Here is a 21,446-nt window from a genome sequence, read left to right as displayed (position 1 = left end):
TGGTTAAGACTCCATGCTTCCAATACAGGGGGTGCAGGTTTGATCCCCAGTCAGGGAACTAAGATCCCACATGCTGTGCAACATGACCAAAAAAAAAAAGAAGTCTACAAATAATAAATGCTGGAGAGGGTGCAGAGAAATAGGAACCCTCCTACACTGTTGGTGGGAATGTAAATTGATGCAACCACTATGAGAAATAGTATGGTGGCTCCTTAAATAACTAAAACTAGAGTTACCATATGATCCAGCAATCCCACTCCTAGACATATATCCAGAAAAGACAAGACCTCTAATTCAAAAAGATACATGCACCCCAATTATCATAGCAGCACTATTTACAATAGCCAAGATACAGAAACCACACAAGTATCCATGAACAGATGAATAGGTAAAGAAGATGTGTGTGTGTGTGTGTGTGTGTGTGTGTGTGTGTGTGTGTGTGTGTGTGTGTGTGTAATGGAATATTAGTCAGCCATAAAAAAGAGTGAAATAATGCCATTTGCAGCACTGTGGATGGACCTAGAGATTGTCATACTAAGTGAAGTAAGCCAGACAAAGACAAACATCATATGATATTGCTTATATGTGGAATCTTTTTAAAAAAAAGATGCAAATGAACTTATTTACAAAACAGAAATAGACCCACAAACATACAAAACAAACTTATGGTTACCAAAGGGAAAAGCGGTGGCAGAGGGATAAATTAGGAAGTTGGGATTAACATATACACACTACTATATATAAAATAGATGACCAACAAGGACCTACTATATAGCACAGAGAAATATACTCAATATGTTGTGATAACTTATATGGGAAAATAATCTGAAAAAGAATATATTGTCATATATCTATATATATAGCTATATGACTGAATCACTGTGCTCTACACTTAAACTAACACAACATTGTAAATCAACTATATTTCAATAAAATATATATATAATTATATATATAATTTGATGATTAAAAATAATATATATTATATATATATAATATATATTTTATACATATATATAGTAGTCCTAAAATTTGTATGGAATCACAAAAGACCTGAATAGCCAAAGCAACTTGAGAAAGAATAACACAGCTGGAAGCATCATGTTTCCTGATTTCAAACTATATTACAAAGATATAATAATCAAAATAGTATGGTGCAGGGCTTCCCTGGTGGCTCAGTGGTTAAGAATCTGCCTGTCAATGCAGGGGACACGGGTTCGAGCCCTGGTCTGGGAAGATCCCACATGCAGTGGAGCAGCTGAGCCCATGGGCCACAACTACTGAGCCTGCGCTCTAGAGCCTGAGAGCCACAACTACTGAGCCGCGCACCACAGCTACTGAAGCCCATGTGCCTAGAGCCTGTGCTCCACAGCAAGAGAAGCCACCTCAATGAGAAGCCCACCCACCGCAATGAAGAGTAGCCCCCGCTTGCCACAACTAGAGAAAGCCCACGCAGCAATGAAGACCCAACACAACCAAAAATAAATAAATAAAATAAATAAATTTATAAAAAATATAGTATGGTGCGGACATTAAAAACAGACACATAGATCAATGGAACAGAATAAGCCCACACATACATAGTCAATTAACTTACAAAAAAGGTGTTAAGGATATACAATGGGGGAAAGATAATCTCTTCAATAAATGGTGATGGGAAAACTGAGCAACCACATGCAAAACAATGAAACTGGACCGCTATCTTAGTCCATACACAAAAATAAACTCAAAATGGATTAAAGTCCTGAACATAAGACCTAAAACCATAAAACTCCTGGAAGAAAACATAGCAGTGATCTCCTTGACATAGGTCTTGGTGATGATATTTTGGATTTGACACCAAAAGCAAAAATAAACAAGTGGGACTAAATACTTCCGCACAGCAAAGAAAACCATCCACAAAATGAAAAGGCAACCTACTGAATGGGAGAAAATATTTGTAAACCATATAACTGATAAAAGGTTAATATCCAAATTATGTAAGAATTCATGCAACTCAATAGCAAAAAACCAATCTGATTAAAAATTGGGCAGAAGGAACTCCCCTGGTGGTACAGTGGTTAAGAATCCGCCTGCCAATGCAGGGGAAACGGGTTTGATCCCTGGTCCGGGAAGATTCCACATGCCACGGAGCAACTAAGCCCATGCACCACAACTACTGAGCCTGCGCTCTAGAGCCCGCCAGACATAACTACTGGCATCAAAGAAGTTCTTGAGAATGAGCATGTCTTTGCAAGGCACTCTGACCCAAGTGAAGAATCTCAGGATTTTCAAGAAAAGGTTCGCCTCCTCAGCTAACACAGGAGGGCAAACTATGTCCACTGACAAGGAAGGCTCAGAGAGACTTGACTTTAACACTCTCAGTTTAGTCTGAGTCCAAGCAGAATTTGCCATTCCAAGTTCCCCCATCTCTCCCAGTCAATATCCTAAATTTCACATGAGCAACTTAATGAGGTTGTGAATTCAACTGATGTCATAATTCTGCAACCTGCACAATTAAGTTTTGTTTGATTTTCAGCAACATCAGCTCCCTGGCTCCATGAAATGATTCTCTTAGGGCTGCCATGGATGCTTTCTGGTCTTTGGACTGTGACTTGAGCTGAGAGTTTAAGGACCTGAGCTTGTCATTTCTTCTTGAAAGCACTCCAGTGCATGGAGAGCCAGCCCCACACCAGCCCTTGCAGGCATCGTTACTGCCATAAAACTCAAGTGCAGCCCAAGTCCCAAGGGCTCCCAAAGCACTTGCTTCAGCAGACACTTCATCACAAGCAGAGGTGGTAGCTGAACTGTCATGCATGTCGTGGATTATGAGTATCCCATTACCCACTGGCAAGGAGCTCATCATTTTGCTTGAGTCCAAAGGTACCACCAAACCAATCCCCAAATCCAATCTTTGAAGATTTGTCTCCTGAGACCATTACTGGTACCATTTCATCAGCCAGCATTCAGTCAGGAAACAAATTAAACCAGCAATTTAGACAGGAAAAATATAAAGAATTATTAACTAGTAAAAGTGGTTAACGATTAAGAAGGGTAAAAGTGTGTGCTTAGGGGTACAGCAGTAGCAACTACAGAAAGCAGCCACTAGCCCTAGAGCTGAGGAAGAGTGAACAAGAAAGGAACTTAGAAACTTAAAGGCAAAGGTCCCTCCCAAGGCTGAGGTTCAAACCTGTGTGGGGAGAGCATGGCTTCCACTGCAACAGCCAACCTGCCAGTGGCAGAGAAACCTGCTGGGGAATATGGACTGAAGTAACTTCTGGAGGGTGGCTGAACCATGAGGGCTGCTGAGGTGAACATCCCAGGATCCACATGCCAATCCTTCCAGAGGACCTGAAGAACGACACGGTCCTCTTTCTAACTCTACAGTGTTCCTCCGGCGCCCCCTGTTGGCAAAGCAGAGATGTGCACAGGGTCCAGAGTTATTGAAGCACAAAATAAGGCTATAAATTAATAATGGGCACACTACTCATTTATAGGAGACATAGGAAAGTAACCTGCTAAGTTCAGAATGTGGACAATTCTACAAGCCAAATGACAAGAATTGTGGTAAGAAGACAGTGGGAAAATTATAGGAGCCTTAAAGACTAAATGCAATGGGTCATCCTTGTCTGGATTGTTTCAAACAAACCAACTGTAAAGCACCAGGAGAAATCAGAGTAATTTTAACACCAATAGGATATCTGATATTAAGAAAATGTTAGTTGTCAAGCCTGTGCGCACAACTACTGAGCCTGCGCTCTAGAGCCCGCGAGCCACAACTACTGAAGCCCACGTGCCTAGAGCCCGTGCTCTGCAACAAGAGAAGCCACTGCAATAAGAAGCCCACGCACCACCATGAAGAGTAGCCCCCGCTTGCCACATCTAGAGAAAACCCACGTGCAGCAAAGAAAACCCAATGCAGCCAAAAATAAATAAAATAAAATAAATTAATTTTAAAAAAAGAAAGAAAATGTTAGTTGTTTAGGTGTGATAATGGTGTTATGGTTAGGGATCTCTATCCCTAGGTGAAACATTTATGGATGAAATAAGTCTGGGATTAGCTTTAAATTAATCCGGGAAATGGAGAGGGTGTTCCCAGGTGAAATAAGAGTGGTCCACAGATTGATAATTGTTGAAGTTGGGCTATGGGTTTGAGGACATCTATTATACTATCTCTGTACTAATGTATCTGAATCATAAAACGTCCTAAAAAATAAAATCCCACACCCAGAAAAAAATTTAAAGGTAGTACACCTCACCTCAGTATCAGGAAATCTATCTTCTACTCCTTTGAGAGGGAGACTGTAAGGAAGCCAGCCTCTAGGACACCCATGCCGACCTTGGGATGGGAATATGGCAAAAGGCATTTTCAAGCCAAATTCGAAGATACGTTAGTTTCCCACTTTCCTTCTCTAACCTTAAATCTAGCAAGTGGAGTGGAAGCAAAGCCTCATGGTTAAGAACACGCCAGGGCCAAAACACCTGGGGTGGAATCCTGGCTTCTTCATCACCTGCTCTGTGATTCAGGCAAGTTTGCCTAACCTTTAAGAACCTATTTTCCCATCTTTAAGGGACTGCCAGGAATTAAATGAGTAACACTTGTTACCTGTTTTGAAGAGTGCCTGGCCCAAGGTTAAATACTATATGAGTAATTTTTAAAAATTCTAACAAATGGGGACTTTCCTGGTGGTCCAGTGGGTAAGGCTCCATGCTCCCAATGCAGGGGGCCCGGGTTCAATCCCTGGTCAGGGAAGTAGATCCCACATGCATGCCACAACTAAGAAGTCCACATGCCGCAACTAAAGATCCCGCATGCCACAGCGAAGATCCCACGTGCTGCAACTAAGACCTGGTGCAGCCTAAATAAATAAATAAATATTAAAAAAAAAAATTCTCTAAAAAAAAATTCTAACAAATGATTTGTTATTTAACACTCTTGCCAGACTAGAGCTAAGGTTAAAAAAATGGAAGGAAGAAGGGAGTCTCAGAGAAGGACACAGGAACATAACAGAAGCTGCAACCTGCTTTCATCCCCATTACACTAACGTGGTGTTACTGAGGTTGGGAGTCCCTGACATGCAAGTTTAATTCAGGTCCTAATTAAAGGCATACGTCTGAACTCTAAAATCAGAGAAACCCAGGAAGACAACTGCATTAGTTCCAGCAATCTAAAGCCAAAGACAAGCCTAAGAGGATTCCTCTCTGTGCCCACACGCCATTCAAAAGGATGCTTCAGTGCAACCCAACAACCCCTAGAAGGTGACTGAATTCAACCACCGGCCAGGAGTGTGGGCAGTAAAGCGTCTGAGGTTCCAGGGCTGAGTAGGTGAGCCGTAGGATAGTGCAGTTGCTAAAGCCTGTCTCTGGTAAATTTAATCATGTTCATTTCATAGTCACCAGGGAGAACTCAGAATTCCAAAGAAACCCTTAAAACCGAGAGGTGTTGTCACTGGGCAACATAATGGAAGGACAAATTAAAATTAGCCAGTGTAAGGCAGATTAACATGTACAGTGAGTAACTTCTGGAATGGTCAGACTTATTGTCAAGACACAAGTCAAACAAATTACTATATGAGAAGGAAAACAAAGTAGCTACGGTAATTATATTGATGGTGAGGCAGTTTTCTGGGAAATATTTAACATAGTCTTTATGCTGATAATTACCAAACTATAAAAAGGTGTATGGAAAAATCAAAAAAACTTAGTATTTCAGCTTACAGGTCTTCCCCCTCCCCGTTTCAGTATCCATTTCCCTCCATTTCACGGTCTCCAATAATGCATTTAGAAATATGATCATCTTTTCTGGGCTAAGAATACAGTAGAAAGGATTTCCTACATAATCTAATGATCTCTGTGACTGTTTTCCCACTCAGTCACAGAGAGATCATTTGTCTCTCACTTTGACATAACCCAGTGGTTCCCATAATTTGCCACACATTAGAATTAACTGAAGAGAAAAAAAATCCCTGTGTGCAGGTAACACCCTAAACCAATTAAATCAGAATGCCTGGGAGTGGGAGTCAGACATCAGTATTTTTTTGTTTTGTTTTTTTAAATTTTTAATTTAATTTATTTTTTTATACAGCAGGTTCTTATTAGTCATCAATTTTATACACATCAGTGTATACATGTCAATCCCAATCGCCCAATTCATCATACCACTATCCCCACCCCACCACGGCTTTCCCCCTTGGTGTCCATACGTTTGTTCTCTACATCTGTGTCTCAACTTCTGCCCTAAAAACGGTTCATCTGTACCATTTTTCTAGATTCCACATACATGCGTTAGTATACAATGTTTGTTTTGCTCTTTCTGACGTACTTCACTCTGTAGACAGTCTCTAGATCCATCCACGTCTCAACATGTGACCCAATTTCATTCCTTTTTATGGCTGAGTAATATTCCATTGTATATATGTACCACAACTTCTTTATCCATTCGTCTGTCGATGGGCATTTAGGTTGCTTCCATGACCTGGCTATCGTAAATAATGCTGCAATGAACATTGGGGTGCATGCGTCTTTTTGAATTATGGTTTTCTCTGGGTATATGTCCAGTAGTCGGATTGCTGGATCATATGGTAATTCTATTTTTAGTTTTTAAAGGAACCTCCATACTGTTCTCCATAGTGGCTGTACCAATTTACATTCCCACCAACAGTGCAAGAGGGTTCCCTTTTCTCCACACCCTCTCCAGCATTTGTTGTTTGTAGATGTTCTGATGATGCCCATTCTAACTGGTGTGAGGTGATACCTCATTACAGTTTTGATTTGCATTTCTCTAATAATTAGTGATGTTGAGCTGCTTTTCATGTGCTTCGTGGCCATCTGTATATCTTCTTTGGAGAAATGTCTATTTAGGTGTTCTGCCCATTTTTGGATTGGGTTGTTTCTTTAATATTTAGCTGCATGAGCTGTTTATATATTTTGGAGATTAATCCTTTGTCCGTTGATTTGTTTGCAAATATTTTCTCCCATTCTGAGGGTTGTCTTTTCATCTTGTTTATGATTTCCTTTGCTGTGCAAAAGCTTTGAAGTTTCATTAGGTCCCATTTGTTTATTTTTGTTTTTATTTCCATTACTCTAGGAGGTGGATCAAAAAAGATCTTGCTGTGATTTATGTCAAAGAGTGTTCTTCCTATGTTTTCCTCTAAGAGTTTTATAGTGTCCGGTCTTACATTTAGGTCTCTAATCCATTTTGAGTTTATTTTTGTGTATGGTGTTAGGGAGTGTTCTAATTTCATTCTTTTACATGTAGCTGTCCAGTTTTCCCAGCACCACTTATTGAAGAGACTGTCTTCTCCATTGTATATCCTTGCCTCCTTTGTCATAGATTAGTTGACCATAGGTGCGTGGGTTTAACTCTGGGCTTTCTTTCTTTTTCCATTGATCTATGTTTCTGTTTTTGTGCCAGTACCATATTGTCTTGATTACTGTAGCTTTGTAGTATAGTCTGAAGTCAGGGAGTCTGATTCCTCCAGCTCCGTTTTTCTTCCCTCAATACTGTTTTGGCTATTCGGGGTCTTTTGTGTCTCCATACAAATTTTAAGATTTTTTGTTATAGTTCCGTAACAAATGCCGTTGGTAATTTGATAGGCATTGCACTGAATCTGTAGATTGCTTTGGGTAGTATAGTCATTTTCACAATATTGATTCTTCCAATCCAAGAACATGGTATATCTCTCCATCTGTTGATATCATCTTTAATTCCTTTCATCAGTGTCTTATAGTTTTCTGCATACAGGTCTTTTGTCTCCCTAGGTAGGTTTATACCTAGGTATTTTATTCTTTTTGCTGCAATGGTAAATGGAAGTGTTTTCCTTAATTTCTCATTCAGATTTTTCATCATTAGTGTATAGGAATGCAAGAGATTTCTGTACATTAATTTTGTATCCTGCAACTTTACCAAATTCATTGATTAGCTCTACTAGTTTTCTGGTGGCATTTTTAGGATTCTCTATGTATAGTATCATGTCATCTGTAAACAGTGACAGTTTTACTTCTTCTTTTCCAATTTGTATTCCTTTTATTTCTTTTTCTTCTCTGATTGCCATGGCTAGAACTTCCAAAACTATGTTGAATAATAATGGTGAGAGTGGACATCCTTGTCTTGTTTCTGATATTAGAGGAAATGCTTTCAGTTTTTCACCATTGAGAATGATGTTTGCTGTGGGTTTGTCGTATATGACCTTTATTATGTTGAGGTAGGTTCCCTCTATGCCCACTTTCTGGAGAGTTTTTATCATAAATGGGTGTTGAATTTTGTCAAAAGCTTTTTCTGCAACTATTGAGATGATCATATGGTTTTTATTCTTCAATTTGTTAATATAGTGTATCACATTGATTGATTTGCATATATTGAAGAATCCTTGCATCCCTGGGATAAATCCCACTTGATCATGGTGTATGATCCTTTTAATGTGTTGTTGGATTCTGTTTTCTAGTATTGTGTTGAGGATTTTTGCATCTATATTCATCAGTCTGTAATTTTCTTTTTTTGTAGTATCTTTGTCTGGTTTTGGTATCAGGGTGATGGTGGCTTCATAGAATGAGTTTGGAAGTGTTCCTTCCTCTGCAATTTTTTGGAAGAGTTTGAGAAGGATGGTTGTTATCTCTTCTCTAAATGTTTGATAGAATTCACCTGTGAAGCCATCTGGTCCTGGACTTTTGTTTGTTGGAAGATTTTAAATCACAGTTTCAATTTCATTACTTGTGATTGGTCTGTTCATATTTTCGGTTTCTTCCTGGTTCAGTCTTGGAAGGCTATACCTTTCTAAGAATTTGTCCATTTCTTCCAGTTTGTCCATTTTATTGGCATAGAGTTGCTTGTAGTAGTCTCTTAGGATGCTTTGTATTTCTGCGGTGTCTGTTGTAACTTCTCCTTTTTCATTTCTGATTTTATTGATATGAGTCCTCTCCCTCTTTTTCTTGATGAGCCTGGCTAATGGTTTATCAATTTTGTTTATCTTCTCAAAGAACCAGCTTTTAGTTTTATTGATCTTTGCTATTGTTTTCTTTGTTTCTATTTCATTTATTTCTGCTTTGATCTTCATGATTTCTTTCCTTCTGCTAACTTTGGGTTTTGTTTGTTCTTCTTTCTCTAGTTCCTTTAGGTGTAAGGTCAGATTGTTTATTTGAGATTTTTCTTGTTTCTTGAGGTAGGATTGTATAGCTATAAACTTCCCTCTTAGAACTGCTTTTGCTGCATCCCATAGGTTTTGGATCATCGTGTTTTCATTGTCATTTGTCTCTAGGTATTTTTTGATGTCCTCTTTGATTTCTTCAGTGATCTCTTGGTTATTTAGTAACGTATTGTTTAGCCCCCATGTGTTTGTGTTTTTTTACGTTTTTCCCCTGTAATTCATTTCTAATCTCATAGCGTTGTGGTCAGAAAAGATGCTTGATATGATTTCAATTTACTTAAATTTACTGAGGCTTGATTTGTGACCCAAGATGTTATCTATCCTGGAGAATGTTCCATGCGCACTTGAGAAGGGAGTGTAATCTGCTGTTTTTGGATGGAATGTCCTATAAATATCAGTTAAATCTATCTGGTCTATTATGTCATTTAAAGCTTCTGTTTCCTTATTTATTTTCATTTTGGATGACCTGTCCATTGGAGTGAGGTGTTAAAGTCCCCCACTATTATTGTGTTACTGTCAATTTCCTCTTTTATAGCTGTTAGCAGTTGCCTTATGTATTGAGGTGCTCGTATGTTGTGTGCATATATACTTATAATTGTTATATCTTCTTCTTGGATTGATCCCTTGATCATTATGTAGTGTCCTTCCTTGTCTCTTGTAACATTTTTTACTTTAATGTCTATTTTAATCTGATCTGAGTATTGCTACTTCAGCTTTCTTTTGATTTCCATTTGCATGGAATACCTTTTTCCATCCCCTCACTTTCAGTCTGCATGTGTCCCTAGGTCTGAAGTGGGTCTCTTGTAGACAGCATATATATGGGTCTTGTTTTTGTATCCATTCAGCAAGCCTGTGTCTTTTGGTTGGAGCATTTAATACATTCACATTTAAGGTAATTATCGATATGTATGTTCCTGTTACCATTTTCTTAATTGCTTTGGGTTTGTTTTTGTAGGTCCTTTTCTTCTCTCGTGTTTCCCACTTAGAGAAGTTCCTTTAGCATTTGTTGAAGAGCTCGTTTGGTGGTGCTGAATTCTCTTAGATTTTGCTTGTCTGTAAAATTTCTGATTTCTCCATCAAATCTAAATGAGATCCTTGCCAGGTAGAGTAAACTTGGTTGTAGGTTCTTCCCTTTCATCACTTTAAATATATCATGCCACTCCCTTCTGGCTTGTAGAGTTCCTGTTGAGAAATCAGCTGTTAACCTTATGGGAGTTCCCTTGTATGTTATTTGTCGTTTTTCCCTTGCTGCTTTCAATAATTTTTCTTTGTCCTTAATTTTTGTCAATTTGATTACTATGTGTCTTGGCATGTTTCTCTTTGGGTTTATCCTGTATGGGACTCGCTGCACTTCCTGGACTTGGGTGGCTATTTCCTTTCCCATGTTAGGGACGTTTTCGACTATAATCTCTTCAAATATTTTCTCTGGTCCTTTCTCTCTCTCTCTTCTCCTTCTGGGACCCCTATAATGCGAATGTTGTTGCATTTAATGTTGTCCCAGAGGTCTCTTAGGCTGTCTACATTTCTTTTCATTCTTTTTTCTTTATTCTGTTCCACAGCAGTGAATTCCACTATTCTGTCTTTCAGGTTACTTATCTATTCTTCTGCCTCAGTTATTCTGCTATTGATTCCTCCTAGTGTAGTTTTCATTTCAGTTATTGTATTGTTCATCTCTGTTTGTTCTTTAATTCTTCTAGGTCTTTGTTAAACATTTCTTGCATCTTCTCGATCTTTGCCTCCATTCTTTTTCTGAGGTCCTGGATCATCTTTACTATAATTATTCTGAATTCTTTTTTGGAAGGTTGCCTATCTCCACTTCATTGAGTTGTTTTTCTGGGGTTTTATCTTGTTCCTTCATCTGGTACATAGCCCTCTGCCTTTTCATCTTTTCTATCTTTCTGTGAATGTGGTTTTTGTTCCACAGGCTGCAGGATTGTAATTCTTCTTGCTTCTGTTGTCTGCCCTCTGGTATATTGTTATTGAACTCCTCCCACAGACATCAGTATTTTAAGAAAGATCTCCTGGTTATTCCAAAATGAAGCAGTTTGAGAACCATGGATGTAACCCATAGAGCTGCCTCACTTCTTTTTTTTAAAGAGCTATTCTTTTTTTTTTAATTTATTTATTTTTTATTTTTTTGGTTGTGTTGGGTCTTCGTTTCTGTGCGAGGGCTTTCTCTAGTTGTGGCAAGCGGGGGCCACTCTTCATCGCAGTGCGCGGGCCTCTCACTATCGTGGCCTCTCTTGTTGCCGAGCACAGGCTCCAGACGCGCAGGCTCAGTAGTTGTGGCTCACAGGCCTTGTTGCTCCACGGCATGTGGGATCTTCCCAGACCAGGGCTTGAACCCGTGTCCCCTGCATTAGCAGGCAGATTCTCAACCACTGCACCACCAGGGAAGCCCTGCCTCACTTCTTAAGAAGAAAATCGTTACAGGATAAAAACTTCAGCTGCAGTCTTCTTAGGGATGATACACTGGTGAACTTTGGAGGTGAAAATCAAGGACACAGTCTCTGTCCTGAGGTAATGTTATGAGTTTCCATATGCTCACATTCAAAATTACCAATAGTTTATTTTGTACGTTTTGCCTCCTTACACAAAAAAAGATTAAAAAATCAAAGTTTGAGTTTTCTGGGGAAAAAAAGGTAAAGTTATACAACAGAAGTTAAGAGATGGTATAGAAAATTATTGCCACTTTGTCATAACAAAGGAAATGTAAATACCCTGGTTTAAGGTTTAAAACCCGAGAGCTTCAGTCAAAACTGCTCAGGTTTAAAGAAAAACAAAAACAGAAGACCATGTTTCCTTAAATGGCACTGCAAATATGTAGAACATCATACTAAATATTTGCAATAAATTTTTTTAAATAAATTTATTTATTTTTATTTATTTATTATTGGCTCACTGGGTCCTCGTTGCTGCCGGGGGCCCACAGTGCATGAACCTCTCACTGTGGTGGCCTCTGCTGTTATGGAGAATGGGCTCCAGGTGCACAGGCTTCAGTAGTTGTGGCTGGTGGGCTCTAGAGCCCAGGCTCAGTAGTTGTGGTGCACGGACCTAGTTTATCCATGGCATGCAGGATCCTCCCTGACCAGGGATCAAACCCATGTCCCCTGCATTGGCAGATGGATTCTCAACCACTGCACTACCAGGGAAGTCCCTAAATATTTGCAATAAATTTTAAAAATCATCCCCTCAGTTGAATCTGCTACCCTTTTTAAGGAGAAAATGGCCACCTCCTTAGATGTTTTCACCTGATATTAAAGCTGTCTGCTCAGGCCTATTACCAATTAAGACAGACTATGGATGCCGCTTCTTTCATACTTACACACTATCTTCCATCATATTTGGAGACAAAGGATCTTATCCTTACACACAAGTTTCTTGCTGCCTGCTCTGACTGGATCCCCGTGGAGTGCAGTTGCAGGAGGGTGCTCAGTGGGGAGGATATTCACGGGTGAAATAAGAGTTGACAACTTAAGTTCAACCCATATTCTGTTACTATATCCAGTTATTGTCTAAAATGTTAGTTCTCACTTGGGTTATAATTTCAAAAGGCTTAAAATACCTTAATGATTATATATATATATATATTTATATATATATATATATATAAATATATATATATATATTCTAAATCCTTGATGTGGATATAATCCCTTCTCATTGATTTTTAGATTATAAAAACACTTATTTAGAGCAGTTATTTATGTTCTTTGATTAATTTATTCTGCATAATATTCTTTACCTTTATATCAAGCTCTAGAAACAATTCATTGGCATTCCCTGGTGGTCCAGGGGTTAGGACTTGGCACTTTCACTGCCAGGGCTGGGTTCAATCCCTGGTTGGGGAACTAAGACCCTGCAAGTTGCACGGCATGGCCAAAAAAAAAAAAAACAAACAAACAAAAGAAGCAATTCATAACTTGCCTGCATTCTGAAGGCCCCATTATGCCTTGTCAAAATAGCTGGGTGATAAATTAAAACTATTATACACCTGCAGTTTCAGGACACTGGTTATTAGAGCATCTGTGTATATGATTATCTACTTCCTTTATTCTCCTTCCTAGCTCTGATTATCCCATTAAATTCTGTCTCCACTGTGTAATACTGATTCTTTTTTTTTAATTTTTAATTTTTAAAATTTTTTATTAAAAACATTTTTTTTTTGGCTGTGTTGGGTCTTCATTGCTGTTTGCGGGCTTTCTCTAGTTGCTGTGAGTGGGGACTATTCTTCGTTATGGTGTGTGGGCTTCTCATTGCGGTGGCTTCTCTTGTTGCAGAGCACAGGCTCTAGGCGTGCAGGCTTCAGTAGTTGTGGCACGCAGGCTCAGTAGTTGTGGCTCACGGGCTCTAGAGCGCAGGCCCATTAGTTGTGGCGCGTGGGCTTAGTTGCTCTGCAGCATGTGGGATCTTCCTGGACCAGGGCTTGAACCCGTGTCCCCTGCATTTCCAGGCAGATTCTTAACCACTGCGCCACCAGGGAAGTCCCTGTAATACAGATTCTGATCACAATCCTTTCATGTCTACCACCCTCCGCCTGACCTCTCTCCCCAAATCCTATGCCACGCTCCAAACCTGACATCACTTCCCATATGTTTCTACTCCAATTTCACATTCTAGTGGAGGGAGATAAACAAGATGTTTAATGTGCAAAATAATGGAGGAGTCTTAATGATGGAGGAGTCTTTTTAACAAATGGTGCTGGACAACTGAATATCCACGTGTAAAAGAATGAAGTTAGACTCCTACCTCACACCATATTCAAAAAGTAACTCAAAATGGATCAAAGTTCTAAGTGAAAGAGCTAAATTGCAAAACTCTTAGAACAAGTATCTTTGTGATCTTGGTTAGGTAATTTCTTAGATACACCCAAAGCATAAGCAATTTAAAAAAAACGATAAATTGGGCTTCATCGAAATTAAAAACTTTCGTGCTTCAAAAGACACTATTAAGAAAGTGAAGATGGGAGAAATGTTTGCAAATCATGTATCTGATGAGGGACTAATATCCAGAATATATATATAGAACTCTTATAACTCAATAATAAGAAGCCAAAAAATCAATTTAAAAATTAGCAAAGGATTTGCATAGACGAATTTTTCCAAAGACGTACCAATGGCCAATAAGCACATAAGCAGATACTCAACATCATTAATCATTACAGAAATGCAATCAAAACCATGAGATATCACTTCACGCCAACTAGGATGACTAGAATTAAAAGTCAGGTAACAAGTAATTATGAGGCTATGAGGAAATCAAAATCCTCAGACACTGCACAGCCATTTTGGAAAAGAGTTTGGTAGTTACTCAAAAAAAGTTACCATGTGACCCAGCAATTTCATTCCTAGATATATATCCAAGAGAACGAAAAACATGTTGACATAAAAACTTGTAAGTTCATAGCAGCATTATTCATAACAAGGACAAAGTGGAAATGACCCAAATGTTCATTAAATGATGAATGGGTAAATGAAATATGGTATATCCACACAAGTCCGGCAATCAAAAGGAATCAAGTACTGGGACTACCCTGGTGGTCCAGTGATAAAGAATCTGCCTTCCAATGCAGGAGATGCAGGTTTGATCCCTGGATGGGGAACTAAGATCCCACATGGCTGTGGGGCAATTAAGCCCTTGCGCCACAACTACTGAGCTCACACGTCTCAATGAGGGAGCCCACCTGCCGCAAACTACAGAGCCCATGCACTCTGGAGCCTGCACACCACAACTACAGAGCCCATGCGCCCTGGAGCCTGCATGCCACAAATAGAGAAAAAAACCTGCATGCCACAACTGGAGAGAAGCCCGTGTGCCACAACTAGAGAGATGCACACATGCTGCAATGAAGACCCAACACAGCCAAAAATAATAAACAAAAACAACAAACATGCCAAATGAAAGAAGCCAGTCAAAAAAGACCACATATTATATAGCCCAGTTTATATGAAATGTCCAGAATAGAGAAATCTATAGAGAAAAAATAATAGTTGGTACCTAGCGTTGGGGATTTGAAGGGAAGTAGGAAAGGACTGCTCATGAGTATGGGGTTTCTTTTGGGGATGATGAAAACATTCCAGAATTAAAAGTAGTGATAGTTGCATAACTTTGAGAATATATTGAAAACTACTTAATTGTACAATTTAAAATGGTGACTTTTATCTCAGAAAACAAAGTTGGTTAAAAAATCTATGGAGGAACTTAGAGGAGGGAAGAGTGATAGGAAGTGTGTTTTTGTGTCTGTTCTATTTTAAATAGGGCTATTGAGAATAATCTCAATCAAGTACAAAGAATGACCAAATAGTAAATCGTTAACATTAATGGCTGGCAGCAGCCATTCTGGGGAGATTATTCTATCACAAGGACACTGGTGCTGGCAAGTGCCATTTTGGAATCCTCCTTCTAGATTATTAGCACCGGGACCCCACCCCACCCACCAGTTTGTCATCACCAGTCCTGGGGCTCCCCCAAGCCAAGCAGCTATCTGCATGGGGACACAGCTTTACCCACCAGGAGGCCAACAGCAGCTGTGGGGCCCCCTGAGGCCCCCAGGGTCCCTGGACCTGGCCCCTCATAACATAGAACCCAGGACCTGGTCCCACCCACTAGAGGGGACCCCAAAGCCCATAAGCCAGCCATGTCAGGACCTGGCCCTGACCACCAGTGGGCTGATACCAGCTCCAGAACCCTGGGCCCCTACAGCCAGAGACCCCAGGACCCAGCTCCACCCTAGTGGGCCAGCACTAGCCCTGGACCTGGTCTCACTCACCAGTGTTGGACACCAGCTCCGAGACACCTTGCGCCCCTCAGCCAGCAGCCTGGGGTCTGGCCTCACATACCAGTGGGCTAGCACTAGCCCTGGGCCCTGGCCCCATCCACCGGCAGTCTAACACCAGCTCTGGGACAGCTGGGCCTGCAAGCAACCATCCCAGGACTCAGCTTTCTCACCAGCAAGCTGGCACCAGCCCTGGAACCCCCCCGCCACCCCACCTCCTGAAGCCAGCTGCCCATGAATCAGCCCTGCCCACCAGTGGCTGGTGGCCTGTGCACTGAGCAGGTCCTTGTGACCAACTGGACCAGGGACCAGTCATGACTACAAGCATGCCCACGGCCGTCTGCTCCATCACAACAGAAAAGCCCAGAAGTTCACAGAGGGCACCCCTAGAGAATATAGGTCTGGTGACCAGAGGACAGTGTGCTGCTGGGACACATAGGACATCTCCTACATAAGGCCACTTCTCCAAGATCAGGAAACATAACAGACCTACCTAATACGTAGAAATAAAAACAGCAAATTAGGCAAAAAGAGGAAATAGAGGAATATGTTCCAAACAAGGAAAAAGATAAAACCCCAGAGGAAGAGCTAAATGAAGTGGAGATAAACAATCTACCCAGTAAAGAGTTCAAAGTAATAATAATAAAGATGCTCAATGAACTCCGAAGAATGGATGAACACAGTGAGAAGTTTAACAAAGAGTTAGAAAATATAAAGAAGATTCAAAAAGATCTGAAGAATACAGTAACTGAAAAAAAAATACACTAGATGGAATCAACAGGAGATGAGATGATACAGAGGAACAGATCAGCAAACTGGAAGTCAGAGTAGTGGAAATCACCCAAGCTGAACAGAAAAAAGAAAAAAAAAAAGTGAAGACAGTTTAAGAGACCTCTGGGACAACATCAAGTGTATTAACATTCGCATGATAGAGGTCCCAGGAGAATAAAGAAGCAAAGAACATATTTGAAGATAAGAGTTCAGCACCACTAAACTGGTTCTACAAGAAATGTTAAAGGGACTTCTCTAAGTGGAAAAGAAAAGACAACTAGAAATGTGAAAATTAATGAAGAAAAATCTCATTGGTAAAGGCAAATATAGTCAAGGTAGTAGATCAACCACTTATGAAGCTACTAGGAATGTTATATGAAAAAGTAGTAAAATCACCTATATCCACGAGTAGTTAAGGGATACATAAAACAAAAAAAAATGTAAAATATGGTGTCAAAAACATTAAGCATCAAAAATGCAGGGTTGTTAAAATGTGTTCAAACTTGAGATCATCAACTTAATCACATATCTATATAGATTGTTATGTATAAACCTCACGGCAACCACAAACCAAAAATCTATAATAGATACACACACAAGAGAGGAAGCCAAATATAACACGAAAGAGAGTTATCAAATCACAAGGGACGAGAACAAAAAAAGGAACCAAAAAGAGCTACAAAAACAACCAGAAAACAAGACCCAAATTTATGTGCCGCCTATAAGAGATTCACTTCAGATCTAAAGACACACAGAGACTGAAAGTGAGGGGATGGGAAAAGGTATTCCATATAAATGGAAATGAATAGAAAGCCAGGACAGAAATACTTATATCAGACGAAACAGACTTTAAAACAAAGACTGTAACAAGAGTCAAAGAAAGACATTACATAATGATCAAGGGATCAATCCAAGAAGGTATAATAATTGTAAATAACAACTGTAAATCCAAGAAGATATAACAATTGTAAATATATAACAATTGTAAATGTACATTTACCCAACATAGGAGCACCTCAATATATATGGCAAATTTTAACAGACAGAAAGGGAGAAATTGACAGTAACACAATAGTAGGGGACTTTAAATAACACCCCCCTCTCCTTACATCAATGGACAGATCATCCAGACAGAAAATCAACAAACACTGGCCTTAAGTGACACATTAGATCAGATGGACTTAACAGATGCATCTTTTCCAACCATAATGCCATGAGACTAGAAATTAATTACAAGAAAAAAAACAACTGCAAAAAGTATAAACACATGGAGGCTAAACAATATGCTACTGAACAACCAATAGGTCACTGAAAAAATCAAAGAGGAAATAAAAAGAAACCTGGAGACAAATGAAAACACAATGATCCAAAATCCATGGGACACAGCAAAAGCCATTCTAAGAGGAAAGTTTATAGTAATACAAACCTCAGAAAATAAGAAAAATCTCAAACAACCTTACACCTAAAGGAAGTAGAAAAAGAACAAACAAAACCCAAAGTTAAGTAGAAGGAAAGAAATAATAAAGATCAGAGCAGAAATAAATGAAACCGAGACTAAAAATACAATAGAAAAAAATCAATGAAACAGCTGATTCTTTGAAAAGATAAACAAAATTGATAAACTTTTAGCCAGATACATCAAGGAAGAGAGAAGGCCCAAGTAAGTAAAAATCAGCAATGAAAACAGAGAAGTTACAACCAATGCCACAGAAATATAAGATCATGAGAACACTATGAACATTTATATGCCAATAAACTGGAAAACTTAGAAGAAACGGACACACTCCTAGAAATGTACAATCTCCCAAGACTGATTCAGGAAGGAGAAAACATGAACAGACTAACAGTAATGGAAACTGAATCAGTAATAAAAACAAACAAAAAAACCCAAAAATTTCCAACAAAAGTCCAATACCAGACAGCTTTACAGCTGAATTCTACCAAACATTTAGAGTTAACACCTACCCTTCTCAAACTCCAAAAAATTGTAGAGGAAGAAACACTTCCAAATTCATTCTACAAGGCCACCATCATCCTGATACCCAAACCAAAGATATTGAGAAAATAAGAAAATTACAGGCCAATATCATTGATAAACACAGATGCAAAAATCCTCAAGAAAATATTAGCAAATCAAATTCAACAATACATTAAAAGGATCATACACCATGATAAAGTGGGATTTAACCCAGGGATGCAAGGATGATTCAATATCCCCAAATCGATCAATGTGATACATCATATTAACAAACTGAATAAAAATCATGATCATCTCAATAGATGCAGAAAAGCTTTTGACAAAATTCAAAATCCATTTATGATAAAAATTCTCAACAAAGGGACTTCCCTGGTGGTCCAGTGGGTAAGACTCTGTGCTCCCAATGCAGGGGGCCCAGGTTTGATCCTTGGTCAGGGAACTAGATCCCGCATGCATGCCACAACTAAGACCTGGAGCCACCAAAATAAATACATAAATATTAAAAAAAAATTATCAACAAAGTGGGTACAGAAGGGAACAAACCTCAGTATAATAAAAGCCATGTGTGGCAAGCCTACAGGTAACATCATATGGTAAAAAGCTGAAAGCATTTCCTCTAAGATCAGGAACAAAACAAGGATGTCCACTCTCACCACTTTTATTCAACGTAGTATTGTAAGTCCTAGCCACAGCAATCAGACAAGAAAAAAATAAGAGGAATTCAAATTTCAAAGGATGAAGTAATGCTGTCACTGTCTGCAGATGACATGATACTATATACAGAAAATCCTGAAGATGCCACCAAAAAACTATTAGAACTTATCAATGAATTCAGTAAAGTTGCAGGATACAAAATTAATATACAGAAATCTGGTGCATTTCTATACACTAACAACTACCAGAAAGAGAAATTCCATTTACAGTTGCATCAAAAAGAATTCCAGGAATAAATCTAACTAAGAAGGTAAAAGACTTGTATTCACTGATGAAAGAAATTGATGACACTAACAAATGTAAAGATGTACTGTGCTCATGGATTGAAGAATATTGTTAAAATGACCATACTCCCCAAGGCAAGCTACAGATTCAATGCAATCCCTATCAAAATACCAATGCTATTTTTCGCAGAACTAGAATAATTCTAAAATTTGTATGGAAACACCAAAGACCCCAAAAAGCCAAAACAATCTTGAGAAAGAACGAAGCTAGAGGTAACATGATCCCTGATTTCAAAGTATACTACAAAGGTATAGTAATCAAAACAGAATGGTACCGGCATAAAACACACACATAGATCAATGGAACAGAGAGCCCAGAAACAAACCCACACTTATATCATCAATTAATCTATGATAAAGGATATACAACAGAAAAGACAGCATCTTCAATAAATGATTTGGGAAACTGGACAGCTACATGAAAAATAAACTGGACTACTTTCTCACACCATATACAAAAATAAACTCAAAATGGATTAAAGACTTAAATGTAAGATCTGACACCATAAAGTTTCTAGAAGAAAAAACATAGGCAGGATGCTCTTTACCGTTGGTCTTAGTTTTGTGTGTGTGTGTGTATATATATCTGATGTCTTCTCAGGTAAAAGAAACAAAAAAAAAATAAACAAATGGGACTACATAAACCTAAAAAGCTTTTGTGCTTTTGCACAGTGAAGGAAACTACCAACAAAATAAAAAGGCCACCTACTGAATGGGAGAAGATATTTGCAAAGGATGTATCAAATAAGTGGTTAATATCCAAATATAAAAAGAACTCATACAGGGACGTCACTGGTAGTCCAGTGGTTAAGACTCCACGCTTCCACTGCAGGGGGCATGGGTTCGATCCCTGGTCAGGAAACTAAGATCCTGCATGCCACACGGCATAGCCAAAAAAAAAAAAAAAAAAAATTTAAAAATGGACAGAGGACCTGAAAGACCTGAGAAGACATTTTCCCACAGAAGTCATACAGATAGATGCCCAACATCACTATCACCAGGGAAATGCAAACCGAAACCACAGTATCACCTCACACCTGTCAGAATGGCTATTATCAAAAAGACAACAAATAACAAGAGTTCTCAAGCATGTGGAGAAAGGGGAACCCCCATGCACTATTTGTGGGAATGTAAATTGGTGCAGCCACTATGGAAAACAGTATCGAGGCTCCTCAAAAAATTAAAAATAGATCTACCATACAACCCAGCAATACCACTCCTGGGTATTCATCCAAGGAAAGTAAAATCACTATTTTGAAAAGACATGTACATCCTTATGTTCAATGCAGCATTATTTACAACAGCCAAGATATGGAAGCAACCTAATGAAGAAAATGTGTTACATAGATACAATGAAATAACAGCCATAAAAGAGAATGAAAACTTGCCATTAGCAACATGGATGGACCTGGCGGGTATTATGCTTAGTGAAATAGTTCAGACAAATAGCGATTTCACTTATATGTGGAATTTATAAAACAAGAACAAACGTAACAGAAACAGTCATAGATACTGAGTGCAACACATGCCAGAGGGGAGGGGTGTGTGTGGGGATGGGTGAAATAGATGAGGAACATTAACAGGTATATACTTCCAGTTACAAAATGAGTTGTAGGTATGAAAAAAATACATATACTTACATTACAAAATGAACAGTTCAGTTAAAAAAACTTGTATTTGATTTTTGGTATTTCAAAAAAATTTACACTCCAACCAAAAATGACTGAAAATATACTTCCTCTAGTTTAGAAATTTAGGGACTATAATCCAGACTAAATCCTGAAATTTAAAATGGCTCTCAT

The 21,446-nt window shown here is 38.9% G+C and overlaps 1 long non-coding RNA gene across 1 annotated transcript in view; it reads right to left on the bottom strand.

Annotated features, from left to right (window-relative positions):
• Positions 1 to 6,042: 6,042 nt before the first annotated feature.
• Positions 6,043 to 21,446, bottom strand: part of LOC309659519 — a 69,174-nt gene continuing 53,770 nt past the window's right edge. The window contains exon 2 of the long non-coding RNA XR_014262856.1: positions 6,043 to 6,140. This is a non-coding gene — a long non-coding RNA (uncharacterized lncRNA). The remainder of the gene's footprint in view (positions 6,141 to 21,446) is intronic.

This window comes from Balaenoptera physalus, assembly GCF_965194825.1.
Source record: "Balaenoptera physalus genome assembly, chromosome: 4".
In the NCBI taxonomy this organism is placed as follows: Eukaryota; Metazoa; Chordata; class Mammalia; order Artiodactyla; family Balaenopteridae; genus Balaenoptera; species Balaenoptera physalus.
This window is presented reverse-complemented; position numbering and strand designations above follow the sequence as displayed.